Below are 5,857 nucleotides of genomic sequence, written 5' to 3'. Positions count from 1 at the left end.
AAAAAAAATAAAATAAAAAAATTATTCAACAAAAAATTACTGTTTCCTCCAGTTGTACTATTCTTGGGTTAAAACCTTCTATAATTAAGTTTTAGAAAACTTATTGTGAATTGGATGAGGGTTTACAGAGCAGATCTGTTTTCCATTCAACAATTCGTACATACTTTGTGTCATTGCTTGCAATCCTCACAACGTACTGTAATTTTCCTACTTCCTCTCTGCTTCCTGGTTCCAGTCCTCCTCCTATCCCAACCCTTCTGAACTTTGTCCTTGGACGGATGATGATCTTTGGGCCTCAAGCAATTGATTCTTCTAAGATGTGAATACCTATTTACTGTTATTATTCCCCTAGGCTTATTGTTTGGCTGAAAATTGAACCATGGGGTGAGTTTATTTCCACACCTGAAAGATGACTCTCAAGAGTTCCACCAGTGGATCCAACCATAAGCCTGGTCTCTTTTATGGTTTTGATTTTTCGTTCCATAATTTTCTTCCACTCTATCCAGTATCCTTCTAATGTTGGAGTGGAGAACCATTTTTGCTCCATGGGCCATTTGGATATTTATAACATCATTCATGGGCCATACTGGTCACACATTTAGTTAACTGAATAGAGATGCTGGACTGGCTTTTCCACGGTGAAGCACGAGATGTTGGCTTGTATTGATTGCATGGCCCGCAGGCTGGATGCTCCCCAGCCCTGTTCTGATTTGATGTCCTTTCCGAGCAGGGAGCAGTAATGGCCGGGCGCCTGCTAGTTCTCCTGATCTCAGGGTCATGGACATTGATGTTTATGTGGCCCATGCGTCTCTTGGACTAATCGATTCTGTGTGTCTTCCATTTTCATCCCGTTTCTTTCCCCCGGGCAGGGTGAGACCCACAGTTACACCCTAGAAGGTTGCTCACAAGCTTTTCAGACCCCGGAGGTTACTCCCCAAAGTGAGATCCTGCATTACATCTTCATTTAAAAATCTAGTTGCTTTTTGAGGAGTCCTGGCGGTGCTCTAGTTAAAGTGCTCGGCAGGTCAAACCTACCAAGTGCTCGGCAGGAGGAAAATGTGGCGCTGATTCCATAGAGGTGTACTGTTTGGGGAACCCTATCAGGCAGTCCTATAGGCTCATGGTGAGTCAGAATCAACGCTGACAGTGGTTTGGTTGGGGTTGGTGGCTTCCAGAACCATAGACACTCTGCTGAATCACAAACAACCATGTCAAGAGCCTAGATTTGAGTGTGTTACAAGTCAAGCCCCTCGGGTCCTGTCAGGACATGGCAAGTGCAATTCCATTCACACTGGCTGCAGTCATCCTGGGGGTTTGGTGCTAACAAAGTAACAGACAATCATCTTGAAATTGCAAAGATATAGGTTCCCTCGTTTTTATTATGGAGTGCCATGTTTACCCGTAGATTTCTAAGTTCTGCAAAACATAGTTCATGAACTATATTTGAAAATGACATTGATCAATAATTTAAGAACCTGAATAGAATATATTTATTTTCCTGCTATAACTATTTAGAAGCGTATCAGCATGCATAATTAAAATTCATTTATAATTTAGAAATATCCTATCCTGGTGCTTAAAATGTCCCCCTAATAAATCTCTCACCAGAGTTCCTAGCACATAAAATGATACACTAATGTGAGATTATTTTATTTCTCTAGCTGTTGAGCATGCTTATAAGTATTAACATTGAGTGACAGGCCATGAAAGAGACTCATTGGGTCAGAAAGTACCTGCTGGTCACTGGTTCTGTTCTACGGGCTTGTAAACCTTAGGAGTACAATAGAGACGAGGACTAAGATCCTCCTTTCCAGTAGAATCCATTTGGGAAAGCAAGATACTTGTTAGGAGTGTGGCAGGAAATAATCGTGGGACTGTTCTACAACAGGCTTACATTCAGAAAGGGAGGGGTAGAGTCCATTAGATGGGAGCTACACCTTTCACAACCAGAGGGATTTGGTTAGACGGAAAACAGGTCCAAACAACTGGGATCCGTTCAGTGAACGGTGGAGGGGACAGGAGGAAGCTGGCTGGGAGTGAGAAAGGAGGTGGTAGGCTAGATGGTCGACGGCCTTGAAAGTCACTTTCGATTAGAAAGCACAGGTAACAATTGTCTGTTTCAGACAAGGGACATGAAGAAAGCGGTGCTTAAGAAATGGACAATCGTGTGCAGCCTGTCCTACCGAGAAAGCGGCCCACAAACGGCAGCCCTGCCGACAGGGCTGGGAGCTGGGAGTGGGAAGACGCAGCCAGCAAAGAGGAGCAGAAGAAATAGCTCAAAGGACTCTTGTGCGAACCAGACTGTACCCGAGGGAGGGAGGTGGAGCGCAGCAGAGTTCAAAGACTATCATTGGCAGTTGGGCCAGGAAGCCAGTCTGGGAAGGAACGAGGATTACTATTGCAGGCAGAGTAAACGCAACCCCCCAGGCTCCGTGTCCATGGAGGATCGGGGCTTTCCTTGAGTCCATGTTGTTCACGAAGGCAGGTGCACGATCCCATTTCATCACCCTCCTGACCCATGATCGTAGGAGCATTGCTTGGGGAAAGAAGAATCTGTGGCCAAGACTTAAGAGTTGATGATCGGAGTCCTTAGGAGGGGTCATTATTTGGGCTTACTCACAGGACAAGAATCGCAGCAAATGATTTTAATAATGTTGCTCCGAGAAAAAAAAATCAGGAAAAGAGGCGAGGAGAACCAGTATAGAAAGGCATTTCTACGGTGGCCCCGATGGGCTTTCTGTTAACCACCCACTTCCCGGCCGACCATGTGGGGCTCCCCTTGTGAAAGCAGTGCGGCTCCACAAAGCTTGCTTCATTCGAACCCTGGGGTGCTCGTGTGGAGGAGGTCAGACCGCAGCCTCCCTGCAGCGGGGACGCCCCAGCTCTGAAGCGCTGCAAACCCGGGGAGCCCCCTCGGGGTCCGCGCCCCCAGCCTGGGGAGGCGATTTCAGTGGCTCCCTGTCTTTTCCCACCTTCTCACTGGTTCCGGAAACACCTCAGAGTAGAGAGGGCCCCATTCTTAGCCGAGGTCGGACTTTGTTTTCCAAAAAACAAACCTGTGGAAAATACAGAAGTATGTTGACCACTGGAATTTTTGTCTCAGCATGTCCAGTGTAAGAAAGTAAAAACTATTAAATGAGATTTTTTTAAGAGTCAGTATGCTTGAAAAGGAATTTTATTTTTTCCAGATGAAACGTTTGTTCCAAAAGAAAAGTTTAAGAATTATAAACACAGAGGGAGTGATTTCTCAGCCAAGTGCACAGCCACAGTTCACGCACACGTGAATCTCGACCCCACCCCCATCATTCCTCTTAAAAACAGACATTCACTCCCATTCCCTTTCAAGCCCCTTGAGAAAGCAGGGTTCCCTTTTAGACCATCGCCGGGCTAGGAAGTGGGACTTGATCGGAGAGTAAGTCTGCAGACGTGGTGGTGTTACTTCCTTCGGAAAGACGTCAGAAAGTTTGCTCTCGCTCTTGAATTCAATGAACAAAACCCCACCTAGTGGTAGTGGAAAATACTTCAAAAGTGAGGAGAACATAAGTTTGTTATAGAAATTTTGCAATCGATTCATTATCAGTGTATTTTCCCAGGCCACTCTGGTTTAATATTAAACTATTAAAGGGCCCACTGAGTTTCTTTATTTGACTATAACTGTCAAAAGCTGAGCAGATAAAGAAACCCAGCCGCGCCAGACATCGTTGGCTGCGCCTTTCTGTATGCACGTGCCCCCCTGTGCTGCCAACGGGATAAATGCAGTCTTCGCTCCGAAATTCAGGGAAAAAATAGGCTTCCCACATTGCAAAAGTTCCACTTCTGAGACCCGTACTACAAAGCCCATTTACTTTATTAGACAAGTTAGTGCTGGCTGCCAGGTTCCTTTCTCTGGGGATAAACAACAACAACCAAAAGTTGCTATCCACAATGGATGGATGGATGGATTGTGATAAGAGTTGTACAAGCCCCCAATAAAATTATTTTTAAAAATTCGATGGAACTATGCTTGTAATATTTATTTATTCATTTAATAACACTCGTACTTTTGATGAAAAAAAGAAGTTGCTGTCTGGTTGACTGACTCATGCCGACCTCGGTGTGGTGCAACGAAAAGGTGGGACGCAGGAGCCCACCAGTCCCTGCTGAAGAAAGGCCTGATGACCTCCGTCTGAAACCTAGAGATCCTGCTGTGCCACACACGGGTGCCCCCCTTCTCTGCAGAGCCCCAGGGGGGTCACCTTCACTCTCTCCAAACCTTGTAGCCACACCCCTGTCTTCCTGAAGCAGATGGCTCTGCTTCTTCACCTAGAAAAGAGAAGCCATCAGATAGGAACGCAACTCCTTGCCAGTGAGTTTACATACGTGCTCAGGCCTGGACCCATCTTCTTCCCTCCTGACAGGATAGGGAAGGTTCCCTCTTCTGGCGGAAGCTCCCTCCTCACACGTCCAGCGCAACCTGGGAATCACTCCTCAAGCTTCTGCAGTAGGTCTCTTTCTAACACCCCCCACCCCCTCCCCGGTTCCTGTCCGTCTGCTTCCCCTCCCCACGGGCCCAACCCCAGCTTGGTTAAACACTGGCTAGATCTCCCCTCTTAAAGTTCAACAAGCCTCAAACTGATTTGAGGACTGTCTCCAGTTTCAGCCCTATTGTCCTTTTTTAAAATAGGAAAAGAACTTGCCATCCACCAGCTGTTCCTTACCCAGCCAGCATCTGGATGCTTTGAAGATGGCCTTGGGCTCGCTTACCCATTCTCCCAGGAGGGTCTGTCCACCCGAGTTCCGTACTGCTTGCTCCATATACCATTGCATTATTACTCCAAAGGTCTAGTTCATCATTTCCAGATATATTCTTCGTACCCTGCCTTATTGGGAGGCATGGAGCCCTGTGCCTACCAAAGCAAGGGCTGTTATGTGCAATGCTGGACACGTGAATTCGCTCAGCACACTCTTGAAGTCTGTCCTCTTGATTTCTTGTACTTTGTAAATAAAATCACCAAGGGTCTCAGCCGTGGGAATCAACCACGAGGTCATGTTTCAAAATTAAGTGATGCATGCTGCTGCCCTCTTGCTCTATCAACTAACAGCAGTCTTCTGTCTTCCAGATCTATAGAAGAACAATGAGAACAATCTAGAACAAATAATTATTGCTGAATTTTCCCTTGTAAAAAAGTATTGTTCAGAGACAACAGCATCAGGAAGATCGTAATAAAATGCCTGCCTTCTGGTTTCCAGCCGGGTTGGCACTACGGCTCCTGTGAAGAAAGGCGGGGAAATAAAGAGCTTTCTGCCAACAGAGCAGTGGCGACCAGAGAGTAACCGTCAGCATTCCTAAGCACACCTGTGGAGTGGACGTCAAAAAGTGTGCCCCGTACGCACTCAATGGAGACGGGGTGTCAGATGTGCACCCTGAAACCAGGATCCAGACAAAGGAATACGGAATGCCCTGTACCACATCCACGTACAGTTGTCTAGGAAACCTAATGAGGATGAAGATTCACCAACCAACTCTGCCCATGGGTTACTCTTGTCCCGGTCACCACTGTACAGAACATATAAGTGGTCCATGTGGGTGTAAACTCATGGCTGATCATCAAATAAAGTTAAAAGACTGTTTCTACTGCATGGGCGTAGCCTTTGACAAGGACAAGGAGTTTGATATATCCTCCCAACATAAGCATGAAGCCAGAAAACTAACCGGAGAGTTGCTCCATTGACAATAAAGGAGAGAAATCAGTGTGGCATACGGTTTATGCTTCCTGGGTGGGGAAGGCACGTGGAGATTTGGGGAGGTGGAGTACCTGACACAGTGTCATGTGACACGAATTTGCTCCTTGAACTCTCCGTCTTCTTGGACCAAAAT

The sequence above is a fragment of the Echinops telfairi genome, unplaced genomic scaffold (genome assembly GCF_000313985.2).
Source record: "Echinops telfairi isolate 266 unplaced genomic scaffold, ASM31398v2 ScPeMD7_3;HRSCAF=10, whole genome shotgun sequence".
Classification (NCBI taxonomy): Eukaryota; Metazoa; Chordata; class Mammalia; order Afrosoricida; family Tenrecidae; genus Echinops; species Echinops telfairi.
Note: the sequence above shows the minus strand (reverse complement) of the source record.